The sequence below is a fragment of the Ranitomeya variabilis genome, chromosome 2 (genome assembly GCF_051348905.1).
Source record: "Ranitomeya variabilis isolate aRanVar5 chromosome 2, aRanVar5.hap1, whole genome shotgun sequence".
NCBI lineage: Eukaryota > Metazoa > Chordata > Amphibia > Anura > Dendrobatidae > Ranitomeya > Ranitomeya variabilis.
Genome location: NC_135233.1, coordinates 430,659,869 through 430,676,907, shown reverse-complemented (window position 1 = coordinate 430,676,907; position 17,039 = coordinate 430,659,869). Strand labels below are relative to the sequence as shown.

The window sequence follows — 17,039 nt, the reverse complement described above, 5'->3', positions numbered from 1 at the left end:
CCCTCTGCTCCAGTGATGGGAAACCTTAAAGGTAACCTGTCACCCCCCCAGGCATTTTTTACTAAAAGAGCCAACTTGTGCAGCAGTAATGCTGCATTCTGACAAGGTGGCTCTTTTAGTTCTAGTTGCTGTAACTGCCGAAATAATCAGTTTTGTAATTTGTCCTAAATACCTTTCTTCAGTCCTGGAGGCAGGCCTTTCCCCCCTGCTGCAGACGCCACACAGCCGTCACTCAAATCTTCTTGGCGCCGGCTCCTCAGCGCTGTTTTGAAATGATCCGGCACCTGCGCTCTTATCCCCTGCCTTGAGCAGGCGCAGTGAGCGCTGCCCGTCCTCTGTCCTCATAAGCAGTCTAGCTGACTGCGCCTGTGCAGCCGCCCTGCCTGTGAATCCCAGCCCTGAGGTGTCTTCTGATTTATTATCACTGCGGGGCTGGGATTCACAAGCAGGGCGGCCGCACAGGCGCAGTCAGCTGGACTGCATATGAGGACAGACGGCCAGCGCTCACTGCGCCTGCACCAGGCAGGGGAAAAGAGCGCAGGCGCCGGATCATTTCAAAACAGCGATGAGGAGGAGGCGGCGCCCGGCACCAAGAAGATGTGAGTGACGGCTGTGCGGCGTCTAAAGCAGGGGGGAAACGCCGGCCTCCAGGACTGAACACCAGGTATTTAGGACAAATTACAAAACTGATTATTTCGGCAGTTACAGCACCCAGAACTAAAAGAGCCACCTTGTCAGAATGCAGCATTACTGCTGCCCAAGGTGGCTCTTTTAGTTAAAAACGCCTGGGGGGGGGGGGTGACAGGTTCCCTTTAATACAAAGTAAAGTTAATGTGATTGAAAATCATAACGTCCTGCATAAAAAAACTGAAACAAATCAAGCCCGCATGGTTATACTGAAAAATAAAAAAGTTATGGCTTTTAGAAAATGCGAAGAAAAAAAACTGAAAATGGCTCCAGCAGGAAGGGGTAAATCCCTGGGCAATGAGCTGCCGCTAGTGCTGCCTGCAGGTACCCGTATTCGGGCGAGAAGAAAGAACAGCGTGTAGTCCTGTGCTGGGCCCCTAACGTTAGGGCCCGGGGTGCAGCTCGTGTCTCTTCTTATCGCTGTCAGTGCGCCCCGTGTGGTTACTGGCTGTATTACATCTATCAGTACTCGCTGCGCAGATGGGAGGAGTTAAAACTGAGCGCCAAACACCTGAGGTAACAGGCAGGCAGAGCGCGGCGGTGGGCGGCCGGCGCGGAATGTGTCATCCTAGTAACCGCGGGCCGCGGTTACATTACCGGGAGTACAGCTCCGAGCACCGGCCCCGCTGTGTGGTGAGAAACCCGGGGCAGGAGCACAGAAGGTGTAATATTGTATGATATCCACAATTACCATGTTCGCAGGCTGCAGAGTGACGGCCATGACTGATAGGGACCCCCAGCCCTGACAGGAAGTGTGCAAACCCCCCATCATGTGACGGCATATATACAGCCAACCAACAAGTGACAGTATATACACTGCCCCCAACATGTGACGCTATATACACTGCCCCCATCATGTGATGGTATATACACTGCCCCCAACATGTGACGGTATATACACTGCCCCCAATGTGATGGTATATACACTGCCCCCAACATGTGACGGTATATACACTGCCCCCAATGTGATGGTATATACACTGCCCCCAACATGTGACGGTATATACACTGCCCCCATCATGTGACGGTATATACACTGCCCCCAACATGTGACGGTATATACACTGCCCCCAATGTGATGGTATATACACTGCCCCCAACATGTGACGGTATATACACTGCCCCCATCATGTGATGGTATATACACTGCCCCCAACATGTGATGGTATATACACTGCCCCCAACATGTGACGGTATATATACTGCCCCCATCATGTGATGGTATATACACTGCCCCCAACATGTGATGGTATATACACTGCCCCTATCATTTGATGGTATAAACACTGCCCTCATTATATGACGGTATATATACTGCCCTCATCATGTGACGGTATGTACACGGCCCCCAACATGTGACGGTATATATACTGCCCTCATCATGTGACGGTATATACACTGCCCCCAACATGTGATGGTATATACACTGCCCTCATCATGTGACGGTATATATACTGCCCCAGCATGTGATGATATATACTGCCCCATCATGTGACGGTATATACACTGCCCCCATCATGTGACGGTATATATACTGCCCCAGCATGTGACGATATATACTGCCCCATTATGTGATGGTATATACACTGTCCCCATCATGTGACGGTATATATACAGCCAACCAACAAGTGACGGTATATACACTGCCCCCAAATGTGACGGTATATGCACTGCCCCCAAATGTGATGGTATATACACTGCCCCCAACATGTGACGGTATAGTTGGAGCGCCCCCAGACGCAGGGCCGCGGGGTACTCGGTACCGGGCCTCTTCTGTCTCGGTCCTAGGGTTGTCACGGTGGCTAGACCCGGTCCGTGACCCTGCTAAGGGGCGTCCAATGAAAGGTGTGATGAGGGTGCGCGGTGCAAGGTGCAATGAATAACGAGGACACAGGGTTGCAGTCTCTTTACTGAAGGCTTCGGAATCCGCAATCCAGAGCACTGCTAACAGGGCTGGCTGAAACCAGCCGGTCCGAAGGCACATCCAGAGTTCCCTTTGCAGGTGGAAATCAGTGCCTACCTTCTAGCGCCTGTGTGTTGTAGTACCTCCCTGCTGAGCACCACGGGATAGTCCTCACAACTGTTGTGTCTGTTTCTGATGTTCTTTCTCTCTCCGTCCCCCAGATGATATGGCTAGGACGCACCCGTATGACGGGGTAGGCCTGGAGTTATTCTGGGACCCTAGAGACGCCTCTCTCCCACAATTGCCTCCGTTGTCTTCGTTAGGTGTAAAAGGGTGAGACAACCAACCTGAAGTTAACTGTCCTGCCGTAGTTCGAAGTAATGCGTAGAGTCTGTTACTTCCTCGGTGCCCCGGCCACCGGCTATGCGCCTCAGTAGGATGTTGCCACGATCTTAAGGCACGACTCCTACTGGTTCTATTCTCCTTTGTGCTGTGATCTCGCTTCTCACTTCTCCACAATAAACCTCGCTTCATGTCCTTTCTAAGAAGCCTGCCGCTATATCCTTAAAGCACGGCTCCGTAACGATCTGTCCTTTTCGCTAGGCCACTGTCAGGATCCCACCCCTGACAGGTCCTTTCCCAAACTCTCCCGGGCTGCTTTCTCCCTAACTTCCTGTCCAACCCCCAGGTTTACCAGAGCGTGAGGAGTGGCCTACTAGATTGAACCACTCCCCCTGGTGGCCGGAGTGTGAAGTGTAGTGTGTGTGTGATACCTGGTCAGGTGAACTCCTTTAGTGCAATCAGACGTAACATCACCCTCCTTAGCGGCAGAGCGACATTACTGCAACGACCAGGACTCTGGGGCGCTGCACTCCCCCCCCCGGTTAAATCCAGTACTCCCGGACTGGGAAAATAAGAACAACAATACACGTTAACAGAAAACACACAATTTTGAAATACTATAAACAATTAAACACTATGAACAAGTAAATATAACAGTGCTTCCCTTTATGGGAGGTGAGAACACTTGAACGTTGCGAAAGTTTTGGTCATGCACAGTTCATGACTCCCAGTTCAGTGGGTGCAAACTTGAAACAGCAGGGATCCTGGGTAAACAAAGGAATCCCTTTTGAAAGTTTTGGAGCAATTCACCATCCATTACTCCATTGTCCATTGTTTTGAACTCGTAACAAAGATATTTACACAAACACTTTCAACCAAATGACAGCTATCGTTAATATTTCCAAGTTTTGTAGCGAAGGGGAGTTTGATTCTTGGTGCTACGTGTGGACCTTCGCAGTGCAGGCGTTGCTACCGGCCTAACAGGGCACGCTGCACTTGCTATCGCTGGTGTAGTGCACTGTCTCCTAGCTACACTTCTAGTAAGCCTAGGTAGCACTGACATGTTGGAGCTCTCAGGGCTGTTGCTACTAATGGTAGGCATGGCAGATTCACCGATAGAAGAGGGAGGACTTGCCGGTTCAACTGCTGGCATGGCATCTTCCGGTGGGGTCGGCTGTGCTTGCGGGCTCAGATGACCCGGTACCATATTTAGTTCTGGTGGTTTCGGTTGACGAAACGTTAGGACTGGTATCACAATGGCCTGATTTATTTGAGTCCAAGACTGGGGAAAATCGCCACGGACAGTGTGTATCATCTTCTCTTTTTCCACGGGGGGAGACGTCCCGGGGTCTGTCTCCCCATCTCTCAGCTTGTCAGGGCATATTTTAAGGTGGTCCCTGGATATTGCCGCTGAGGTTTACCCTCCATCTTTGCTGATGAGACAGACCTTCGTATTGTCGAAGTCGGATGGCAGGATGGTATACGGTTCCGCTTCCCAGTGGTCATCAAGCTTGTGTAGTCTCCTCTTCCGTTTGAGGACTTGCTCACCGGGTCACAAGGGAATCGCAGGAGCATGCTGGTTGTAGTCTCTTTCTTGTTTGGCTGGAGCGAGACTCCTTTCCACACACTCCTGTACTTTGTGGTACCTTTGTTGCCTCTCTGTATCCCAATCCGCATCTGGCGAGATATCTTCGGGGGTCAGGACCCCCATGTCCAGATCAACCGGTAACTTGCTAGACCTTCCTCACATCAGGTATGCTGGAGTGCAGTTGGTGGAATTCACCGGGATGTGGTTGTACATATCCACCAGGTCCGGCAACTTTGTGGGCCACAAGTTCCGTTCCTCCACAGGTAAGGCCTTCAATAAGTCGATCACCACCTGGTTCATCTTCTCACACATCCCGTTGGTTTATGGATGGTACGGTGTGGTTCTGATCTTCTTACACCCGTACAAATTGCAGAACTCCTGGAACACCTCCGCTTCAAATGCTGGCCCCTGATCGGTCAGTACCTTCTTCGGGTACCCATGGGGTCTACAGAAGTACTGCTGGAAGGTTTTAGCAGCCGTCCTAGCCGTTAGATCTTTGACCGGCACGACTACCAGGAATCTGGAGTAGTGGTCCACGATGGTGAGAGCTTAGATATAACCTGACCGGCTAGATGTTAGTTTCACGTGATCTAGCGCGACCAGCTCGAGCGGCCGTTTGGTGAGGATGGGCTGCAAGGGAGCCCGTTGGCTGTCACGATCCTTCCTGCGCAGGCTACATGGGCCACACTCTCGACACCACTTCTCGATGGTTTTCTTCATGCCGATCCAGTAGAACTTCCCTCGGAGTAGCCTCTCTAGCTTCCTCCATCCAAAATGTCCTGCCCCATCGTGGTACGCTCCCAGGACCATTGGCACGTCTTGTCTTGGGACCACAATCTGCCATACCAATTCATGAGTGCGTGGGTCGATGCTTCTCCGGCACAGTTTACCATTGTGAATAAACAGTTTGCCCCTCCCCTTCCATAGCTGTAATGCCTCTGGTGGATCATCCGGGCCGGGATGCAAACCTGCCTGCGTCAGGAGCTCTTTCACCCGACAGACCGCAGGGTCACCATCCTGGTTCTCTGCCCACCCGTGATGGGGCAGGGGATTCAACGGGGCGCCCTGCTTATTCTTGCACCTGTTCTCCACCTGATGGGAGCACTGGGTGGCCTTGGGGCGATGGAAAGCGGGCAGCTCTACCTCTTCAAATGCTTCTGGATCTTCCTCCGTTTCGGGCAAGTGGGGCATTCAGGACAATGCATAGGCATTCGCATTCTTGTGCCCTGCCCGGTACTTGATGGTGAAGTCGTAATTGGACAACCGGGACATCCACCGCTGCTCCAAGGCGCCGAGTTTCGCTGTGTCCAAATGCGTTAGCGGATTATTATCCATGAAGACGGTGAATTTTGCTGAGGCCAGGTAGTGTTTGAACCTCTCCGTCACGGCCCAGACAATGGCAAAGAACTACATCTTAAAGGAACTGTAGTTGTCAGGGTTCCTTTCAGTGGGGCGAAGCTTCCTACTGGCGTAAGCGATTACTCTTTCCTTGCCTTTCTGGACCTGGGACAGCATGGCTCCCAACCCCACGTTGCTGGCGTCCGTATACAATACAAACGGTTGGTCATATTCAGGGTAGGCCAGTACCTCTTCTCCCGTCATCGCCGACTTTAAGCAGGTGAACGATCCTTCCAGTCCATCGTTCCAATCAAATGGGGTATTCTTACCCTTGGGTTTCTTGGATTGGCCCACCAACAGGTCTTGCAATGGCGCAGCCTTCTTGGTGAAGTCCTTGATAAACCTCCGGTAGTAGCCCACCAACCCGAGGAACTGCCGGACTTCATGAAGGTTACCAGGCGTCGGCCAGTCCTTGATCACCGTGACCTTGTCGGGGTCGGGGGCCACTCCTTCAGCACTCACCACATGGCCCAGGTACTGCACTTTAGGTTTTAGCAGATGGCATTTGGACGGTTTCACCTTTAAGCCAAAGTTGGACAGAGCTTCAAACACCTCGGCCAGGTGCTTCAAATGCTCGTCATAGGTCTTAAGGTACCGTCACACTAAACGATATCGCTAGCGATCCGTGACGTTGCAGCGTCCTGGCTAGCGATATCGTTTAGTTTGACACGCAGCAGCGATCAGGATCCTGCTGTGATGTCGCTGGTCGCTGAATAAAGTCCAGAACTTTATTTGGTCGTCCGATCGCCGTGTATCGTTGTGTTTGACACCAAAAGCAACGATACCAGCGATGTTTTACACTGGTAACTAGGGTAAACATCGGGTTACCAAGCGCAGGGCCGCGCTTAGTAACCCGATGTTTACCCTGGTTACCAGCGTAAAAGTAAAAAAAACAAACAGTACATACTCACCCAGCGTCATACCTCCCCCAGCGTCTGCTTCCTGACACTGACTGAGCGCCGGCCCTAAAGTGAAAGTGAAAGCCGCTGTGCTGTTAGGGCCGGAGCTCAGTCAGTGTCAGGAAGCAGAAGCTGGGGGACGCGCTGGTGAGTATGTGCTGTTTGTTTTTTTTACTTTTACGCTGGTAACCAGGGTAAACATCGGGTTACTAAGCGCGGCCCTGCGCTTAGCAACCCGATGTTTACCCTGGTTACCCGGGGACCTCGGCATCGTTGGTCGCTGGAGAGCGGTCTGTATGACAGCTCTCCAGCGATCAAACAGCGACGCTGCAGCGATCGGCATCGTTGTCGCTATCGCTGCAGCGTCGCTTAATGTGACGGTACCTTTAGAGAAGACAATGACGTCGTCCAGATATAGCAGCACGGTTTCAAAGTTCTTGTGTCCCAGACAGCACTCCATCATCCTCTGGAACGTTCCCGATGCGTTACACAATCCGAACAGCATGTAGTTGAATTCACAGAGACCCATCGGCGTCGTGAAGGCCGTCTTTTCTTTGTCCGCCTTTGCGACGGGAACCTGCCAGTACCCACTAGTGAGATCCAAGGTAGAGAAGTAGTTAGCAGATTTTAAAGCAGCCAATGACTCCTCTATCCTGGGCAAGGGGTATGCATCCTTATGTGTAATGCGGTTTAGTTGCCTATAGTCCACACACATCCTCATGGTGCCATCTTTCTTCCTAACGAGGACTAAGGGAGCTGCCCAGGGGCTACAACTGTCTCTCACTACCCCAGCCTCCTTCATCTCTCGCAACATGTCCTTGGCACACTGATAATGAGCTGGGGGTACAGGACGGTATCTTTCTTTTATGGGGGGGGGGTGATCTCCTGTGGGGATATGATGTTGAATCCCTTTTACCTGCCCAAAATCTAGGGGGTGCTTGCTGAATACCCGCTCATACTCATGAACCACCCTGTAGGCTCCCTGTTTCTGATGAGATGGGGTAGAGTCAGTGCCCACGTGTAATTCCCGACACCAATCTTCCGTCAGCCCTGCAGAGCCGTTCCCCGCCGGATTGGACGGGACCAAGGGCCCGGGTGCCTGTATCACACTATTATTAACAGTAAACAGCTTGGCAAGTGTGACATATTTGGTTAGGTGGACCTCTTCCTCCCCACAGTTAAGAACACGTACTGGCACCCTTCCCTTGCGGACGTCAACCACCCCTCTGGCTGTCAGGAGAGTAAGCCTATGATCTGAATACACAGGTTCTACCAGGGCCTGATAGTCTTTACCCCTGAGACCTATGGCTGCCCGACACCATATTAACATTTCACTCCTGGGGGGTATTGCAATGGGGTTTGAATCACTCACTGTGACCCGGCCAATCTTACCACCAGTCAACTCCACCTGCTGTCTCTGCATCAGAGCTCTGATTTCTTTCTGCAAGGCACGTTGCTCACTGTAGCCAGCTGTTTCTGCTACCTGCTGCAACAAGACAATAACTTCTGCAAGACAATTTTCTATGACATTAGTACCAATGGTCATCATGGGGTTACATTCACGTCGGTCAATATCAACAATGGCAATTCCCTGGGCTTCCAATTCTACCCGCCCCACCTTGATGGTGACCTCTTTATACCCCACTTGTGGCAATGGCTGACCATTACTAGCTATTATGGTGAAATCATCATCGGGGCCACGGGTAATGTCGGTGTCCTCCCAATAACGTCTATAAAGGATGTAAGGCATAGTCGTCACCTGGGAACCGGTATCCAGCAAAGCGTTCAAGGGGATACCGTCGATCACGATGGGGAGAACCGGCCACCCTCCGATGTATTTGGGTCTCCAATTTTGCTGGCCTGACCGTCCTACTCCTGGGGATTGGCCCTCTGCCCCAGGGGTTGCTCGTTTAAATGACAGTACCTTGCAAGATGGCCCACCTGGTGGCAGCGGAGGCAGATAGGTCGTCCGTCCCGATGAAAACGATCGTCGTCTCTGCCTCTGGTCGACGGAACCCTCCTCTGTCGCTGCCAGGGGACATCCTCCGGTCTGGAAGCCAGCTGGATCTTCTCCTTGGGGGCCTCCTGCAGGGATTGGACGGTCCGGGCTAGGGCAGCAACGCTCTTGGTCAGCTCCTGCATCTGGAGGCGCAGTCCTGCAGGGGAGTCGTCCTCCTGGATCTGGGCATCGGCCTCAGCGGAAACGGGCGCGTCCGGCGCCACCTCCTGGTGGTACGTGAGGGCTTGACGCCTGGGAGGTACGGCACGGCTGGGCTGTCGCTCTGGTAGCGCCTGGATGGCTTTATCTTTTAATTGCGCAAAAGTCAGGTCTTGATTCTGCATGGGCCCTTTGGTGACTGCACAGGAGCCCCTCGATGAACCGCTCTTTCAGGAGTTTATCTTCATCTTGCATGCTGTTTGGGTCACTCTGCTTGATGGCCCGCAGTGCCTCCTGGAGATTAAAGGGCCACTGTCACCCCCTCCACCCGTTATAAACTAAAAGAGCCACCTTGTGCAGCAGTAATGCTGCAGTCTAACAAGGTGGCTCTTTTAGTTTTTGATTCCGTTATTCCCTCAATAAAGCGTTTTAAAATTTGCCCTAACTACCTGTCTGTAGACCTGGAGGCAGGTCCGAAGCCTCCTCTGTGAATCTCCCAACGGCCGTCACTCTTCTCTTCTGGGGATGTGGTCGCCGCCCCCTTCGCGCTGTTTCATCTTAAATCCGGCGCCTGCGCTGTGCGTGCCTGCCTGGGACAGGCGCAGTCTTCATTGTCCATCATAGGTCAGATGCAGGGTGCCTGACTGCGCCTGTGCGGGCAGTGCGGCCACCCTGTTGCTGAATCCCCGCCCCGCACTGTGTTATTCATTGTGCACAGTGCGGGGCTGGGGTTCCTGGGCATGCGCACTGCGCTGTTCAGACGCTCCCCCAGCTCAGACGCTCCCCCGCCTTCCAGCGTTGTTATTTGCGGCTGCTTCATTCCAAACGCTGGCAAGGAAACCTGTATATTACGGCAACGCTGGAAGGCGGGGGACCGGGGGAGCGTCTGAACAGCGCAGTGCGCATGCCCAGGAACCCCAGCCCCGCACTGTGCATAATGAATAACACAGTGCGGGGCGGGGATTCAGCAACAGGGTGGCCGCACTGCCCGCACAGGCGCAGTCAGGCACCCTGCATCTGACCTATGACGGACAATGAAGACTGCGCCTGTCCCAGGCAGGCACGCACAGCGCAGGCGCCGGATTTAAGATGAAACAGCGCGAAGGGGGCGGCGACCACATCCCCAGAAGAAAAGAGTGACGGCCGTTGGGAGATTCACAGAGGAGGCTTCGGACCGCCTCCAGGTCTACAGACAGGTAGTTAGGGCAAATTTTAAAACGCTTTATTGAGGGAATAACAGAATAAAAAACTAAAAGAGCCACCTTGTTAGACTGCTGCACTACTGCTGCACAAGGTGGCTCTTTTAGTTTATAATGGCTGGAGGGGGTGACAGTGGCCCTTTAAGGGCATAGTCCCGTAAGCTATCCTGCGGCCTCTGCTTGCACCCATAGAAAGTCAATTTAATTTCCGTAGCGGTGCGGGTGTCAAAGGTGGCTTTGAGCTTTGCAAAGACCTGCTGCGCAGTTCTCTTATCCACGGCGGGCCAGGACTTCACTTCTCTCAGAGCTGCTCCAAAGAGTTGGCCGGTTATCATATGAACTTTCTGAGGCTCAAGGGATAAAACTCGAGCAGGCTACAAATCCCTTCTTTAAAGTCAGTTAATGTATGAGATTCTCCAGAGTATCGCGGGAGCCAGGCTGCTCCAGGTAGGTACGGCATGGAGAAGGGCATGATGGCTGCCGTAGCCGCGGCAGTATCCGGCGGGCTGATGGCGGCGGCAAGCTCTGCGGCATCCGGCGGTGATACAAGGCCCGCGGCTGCGTCTACTGCGGGGCCTGGAGGTGCCCCTGAGCCTGCGGCTGCGGCCGCCGCCTCCGCTCCTCCCGAATCAGACATGGCCGCTCCTCCCCTCTGCTAACCTGGTGGGAGTCGGGGTTCCTCTTCCGGAGTCGGCACCTCACCGCGTCTCCTCGCTCCGCGCTCTTTTCTGCTGACTCTGCCCACGAAGCTATGGCGGATTTTGGCGGGCACTTTTGGCGGCAAGCGACAATACACAGTCTTTGCAATAAATCACGGTTCAAGCACAATTCAGACACAGTTCCAAGGCACACATGACCTGATTCTCAGGCTTAAGTAGATCCTGTTCGTGACGCCAAATTGGAGCGCCCCCAGACGCAGGGCCGCGGGGTACTCGTTACCGGGCCTCTTCTGTCTCGGTCCTGGGGTTGTCACGGTGGCTAGACCCAGTCCGTGACCCTGCTAAGGGGCATCCAATGAAAGGTGTGATGAGGGTGCGCGGTGCAAGGTGCGATGAATAACGAGGACACAGGGTTGCAGTCTCTTTACCTCTTTACTGAAGGCTTCGGAATCCGCAATCCAGAGCACTGCTAACAGGGCTGGCTGAGACCGGCCGGTCCGAAGGCACATACAGAGTTCCCTTTGCAGGTGGAAATCAGTGCCTACCTTCTAGCGCCTGTGTGTTGTAGTACCTCCCTGCTGAGCACCACGGGATAGTCCTCACAACTGTTGTGTCTGTTTCTGATGTTCTTTCTCTCTCCGTCCCCTAGATGATATGGCTAGGGCGCACCCGTATGACGGGGTAGGCCTGGAGTTATTCTGGGACCCTAGAGATGCCCCTCTCCCACTATTGCCTCCGTTGTCTTCGTTAGGTGTAAAAGGGTGAGACAACCAACCTGAAGTTAACTGTCCTGCCGTAGTTCGAAGTAATGCGTAGAGTCTGTTACTTCCTCGGTGCCCCGGCCACCGGCTATGCGCCTCAGTAGGATGTTGCCACGATCTTAAGGCACAACTCCTACTGGTTCTATTCTCCTTTAGTGCTGTGATCTCGCTTCTCACTTCTCCACAATAAACCTCGCTTCGTGTCCTTTCTAAGAAGCCTGCCGCTATATCCTTAAAGCACGGCTCCGTAATGATCTGTCCTTTTCGCTAGGCCACTGTCAGGATCCCACCCCTGACAGGTCCTCTCCCGAACTCTCCCGGGCTGCTTTCTCCCTAACTTCCTGTCCAACCCCCAGTTTTACCAGAGCGTGATGAGTGGACTACTAGATAGAACCACTCCCCCTGGTGGCCGGAGTGTGAAGTGTAGTGTGTGTGTGATACCTGGTCAGGTGAACTCCTTTAGTGCAATCAGACGTAACATCACCCTCCTTAGCAGCAGAGCGACATTACTGCAACGACCAGGACTCTGGGGCGCTGCATATACACTGCCCCCAACATGTGACGGTATGTACACTGCCCCCAAATGTGACGGTATATACACTGCCCCCAAATGTGACGTATATACACTGCTCCGAAATGTAACGGTATATACACTGCTCCCAACATGTGACGGTATATATACTGCTCCCAACGTGTGACGGTATATACACTGCTCCCAACATGTGACGGTATATACACTGCCCCCAACATGTGACGGTATATACACTGCCCCCAATATGTGACGGTATATACACTGCTCCCAACATGTGACGGTATATATACCGCTCCCAACGTGACGGTATATACACTGCTCCTCAACATGTGACGGTATATACACTGCCCCCAACATGTGACGGTATATACACTGCCCCAGCATGTGACGGTATATACACTGCCCCCAACATGTGATGGTATATACACTGCCCCCAACATGTGATGGTTGCATCAGGCACCTTTTTAGTGCCAGTAATGTGGTACTTTAGCGGTAGAATTGGTATATTTGGAGGGTATAATACTGTATGTGAGCAGTTAGATCTCCGTCGGAGCGGTCATCTGTAGGGGGCCACCCAGTAGAGGTGTCTGATGTTGCTAGGCAACAGTCCAAACATGTTTATCCCTCTGAAATCTCAGCAAAAAGCTTCCATTAAAAGGTCAGGAAGATTCCCTGATAAATAATTCCAAAGGAAACCTCCAGTTTTTACTGGATTTTCCCTTTAATGTCTAGGCTGCTTGGCAAGGGGCAGAATGTAATGCTGCATCCTATAAATGTACTGAGTGACAGTATGGGGGGGGGGGGGTAATGTTTAAAAATGAGGGCAAAAGTAAACAGATGAAAATATAAAAAGAGAACAGTTTACGGCTTTACATAAGGCACCCTGCATTTGTGCACCCTCTTTATAGTGGGGGCTTTGTCACTTGGTAAAACTTGACATATCTGATCCTTGTGTCCACTGAGGAGAGATATCTGGGGATGGTTGTACAAATCTCTAATTTTAGGCCTATGGTAAAGGATCTTCTGATGTATAGCGTACCTGCAACAAACGGCTGTGATGTATGGATATATAGATGGATAGGTCACAATTGACTCCCATTGTAAAAAATATATATATATTACATCTGAACAGGTGCAGACTGCACATCAGGAAGACATATACATCCAGTGCAAAGCTATGACACAGATGTGGCAACCGCCTACTTGATGGCTGCAGTGTAACAGCAAAAGTGTAGTTCTCCACTCCTTCGCATACTACCCTAACGGAGGCCACAGCGATGGATTAATAGAGCCCTGTATAAACATGAGCCTTTACTGCCACTGTGCTTGTCCAGAACAATACAAGAGGTTCAGAGACACTTCTAGTAAAAACAGATCAGTTCAAAACTGCACAAAAACAGTTGTAAACAGATACAAAAGTTTCAGTTTTATTTAATACAGGAAAGAAATATATTTGGGTACCGTGTTAGCCAGTAGATAGAAAAATATTTAGAATTGAGAGTCCTCTGTGGTTGATACCTTTTAATGGCTAACTGAAAGATGGTAACAAATTGCAAGCTTTCGAGACTACACAGGTCTCTTCATCAGGCAAAGACTAAAAGAAATTCTGAAGAATCACATATTTATGCACAACAGCATAGAAAAAAAAAGGGGGGGGAAAACCATGGATAAGGCAAGTGACATGAAGCAACAGTTATGTCCATAGATATTGGGCCAGTTCTTAGATAAGGATTGTTTTATTGGGGTCTCGTTCTGTTGTGATGACCCCACATGGTCTGGGGGCAAGTTCCTTAGTTGATATAAAAAGACATAAATCCATGCGACACATTCATTCCACCACTAAGACAGTCAAAGGTCGTCATAAGTTTATATTCCCAGACTCTTCTGTCTCTCTGAGTTTTGAAGTTACCTTTTAACACAAGTAATTTCATGTCCATAATGTTATGATTTGGGAGACAAAAATGTATTGCCACAGGTAGATCCATTCTTTTTTCTCTTATTGTGTGGCGATGAGAATTCATTCTTGTTCTAAGCTTTTGTCCTGTCTCCCCCACATACAGACCCCCAGTTGGACATTTAGTACAAATAATTAGGTACACCACATTAGAAGTGATGCAGCTGAAAGTACCTGGTATCTTGTAGTCCTGATGTGAATTGGGGATCTTTATCTTGTCCGGGGTCATTATAAATGGACAGGTTTTACATTTTTTCTGATTGCAAGGAAAGGTTCCTGCAGCTGTTGGAGAGGACAGGGAGCTCTTGACAATGATGCTTCTTAGATTTGGGGGCTGCCTAAAACACAGTAGTGGGGGGTCTGGAAAAATGGATTGTAATTGGGCATCTTTTTGTAGTAAAGGTTGTAATTTCCGTGTAGCTCCCCTTAGCACCTCCAGATTTGGATTGTAGGTAACTACTAGAGGTACCCAGTTATTTTCTTCTTTAGCTTTGTAATGTAGCAGGTGATTCCTTGATATTCTGGTGGCTCTTGTAATCTGGTTTTCAATTGTTCTTGGATGGTAGCCCTGATTCAAAAAGGTCTTTCTGAGGTGACCAAGGTGTTCATCCCTGTCCATTGGGTTGGAACATATGCGATTGTATCTGATGGCTTGGCTGTAGACAATGGAGTTTTTTATGTGTTTTGGATGGAAACTGACCCATTTAATTTATGTTGGACGGTCGATTGGCTTCTGATACAGGGATGTCTCTATTTTATTGTTCTGCAGCTTAATGATGGTGTCCAAAAAGTTAATTTCAGTGCAGGAGTAGTTGAGTGTCAAGTTGATGGTAGGATGAAATTGATTAAACTGTTCATGGAACGTCTTTAGCTGTGGCTCAGACTCCGTCCAGATGATTCAAATGTCATCAATGTAGCGGTAGTACGCCAGAGGCCTGATGGGACATGAGGACAAAAAGTCGCTTTCAAGCTTGGCCATGAAAAGATTTGCATACAGTGGGGCCATTTTACTTCCCATTGCTGTGCCAGTCTCCAGTAGATAGATCTTCTTGTCAAATTCAAAGTAATTGTGGGTGAGGATGAATTTTATAAGTTTCACCACAGAAGTTGCATCAGTCCCTGTGTTTTCCAGGAAGAATTTGCAGGCATTTAATCCATCCTGGTGTGGGATATTGGAGTACAAAGATTCCACATCCATGGTGGCCAGGATGGTTCCTTCTGGTAGAGGACCTATTGCTGATAGTTTATTCAATAGGTCAGTTGTGTCCTGAATGAAGCTGGGTGTATCCTTTACCGGGGGTTTAAGAATACCCTCTACCCATCCAGATACCTGCTCAGTAAGGGTGCCCACACATGAAATAATTGGTCTTCCTGGATTTCCAGATTTGTTGTTTTTGGGAAGCATGTAGAATGTCCCTGTTCTTGGACTTTCTGGTATCAGGTAATTAGCTCTTATGGATTCGTCGGGCAGACAAGATACCAACTTGTTTATTTCCTTGTAATAATCCTGTGTAGGATCCGACTCCAATTTTCTGTAGTAGCCTGTGTCCATAAGTTGTCTGTTTGCTTCCTTCATATAGTCTGATGTGTTCATCATGACTATTGCACCTCCCTTGTCAGCAGGTTTGATGATGATTTCTTTGTTGGTTTTCAGAGACTGTATGGCCTTTCTCTCCTGGGCACTGATGTTGGATGCTTGTCTCCTGTTAGTATCTATGATGGTGGATTTTATCACATGTCTGAAGGAGTCTATATATTTATCCAAATGAGGGTTGCGTCCAGGTGGAGGTGTCCAGTCTGACCTCTTTGTTGTTAGGATCCCTTTTCCTTCAGTCCAGGTGGGTTCTGAATCTTCTGTATCATTGAAATATTCCCTCCACTTTGTTGGGTTTATAATCTGAGAGATTAATGACACAGTTAGATGCTTTTGTGTCTTGACCACGGACAAGATAAAGATCCCCAATTCACATCAGGACTACAAGATCCCAGGTACTTTCAGCTGCGTCACTTCTAATGTGGTGTACCTAATTATTTGTACTAAATGTCCAACTGGGGGTCTGTATGTGGGGGAGACAGGGCAAAAGCTTAGAACAAGAATGAATTCTCACCGCCATACAATAAGAGAAAAAAGAATGGATCTACCTGTGGCAATACATTTTTGTCTCCCAAATCATAACATTATGGACATGAAATTACTTGTGTTAAAAGGTAACTTCAAATCTCAGAGAGACAGAAGAGTCTGGGAATATAAACTGATGACGACCTTTGACACTTTCACTGCAGGTATGAATGTGTCGCACGGATTTATGTCTTTTTATATCAACTAAGGAACTTGCCCCTCAGACCATGTGGGGTCATCACAACAGAACGAGACCCCAATAAAACAATCCTTATCTAAGAACTGGCCCAATATCTATGGACATAACTGTTCATCACCCATGGTAATTCTGCTTCATGTCACTTGTCTTATCCATGGTTTTTCCCCCTTTTTTTTTTCTATGCTGTTGTGCATAAATATGTGATTCTTCAGAATTTCTTTTAGTCTTTGCCTGATGAAGAGACCTGTGTAGTCTCGAAAGCTTGCAATTTGTTACCATCTTTTCAGTTAGCCATTAAAAGGTATCAACCACTACGGACTCTCAGTTCTAAATAGTTTTATTTAACGGATCTGTTTAAAATTGGAAACACTGGTTTGCGTTTGCATCCGGTTTTTGTTCCCTTTTGTTCTTCTGTTCAACAGGATCCGTTACAAAAATGTCAGCATGAACTCAGATTGTTGGCTGATCCTGTTAAAATCGTCAGGACTCCTGACTAAGGTATCTTGTAGTCTGTGCTGCTGATTTCCTGCCATGTCGGTTGCATTTCACTTGCTGCAGTCTTTGGTAGGACTTGTAGTTCCGCAGCAAGCCAGAGATTCCATAAGAGGTCTAGATTATTACACAGAACTGTGAGTGGAAGC

At 49.8% G+C, this 17,039-nt stretch overlaps 1 protein-coding gene across 5 annotated transcripts in view; it reads left to right on the top strand.

The window, feature by feature from the left end:
• The first annotated feature begins 1,187 nt into the window (after nucleotides 1-1,187).
• The window catches only part of SHANK2 (SH3 and multiple ankyrin repeat domains 2), a 672,686-nt gene continuing 656,834 nt past the window's right edge, over nucleotides 1,188-17,039 (top strand). For all 5 annotated transcript variants that reach the window (XM_077286975.1, XM_077286974.1, XM_077286973.1 and 2 more), the window contains exon 1: nucleotides 1,188-1,320. The gene's annotated coding sequence lies outside the window, so the exon portion shown is untranslated. The remainder of the gene's footprint in view (nucleotides 1,321-17,039) is intronic.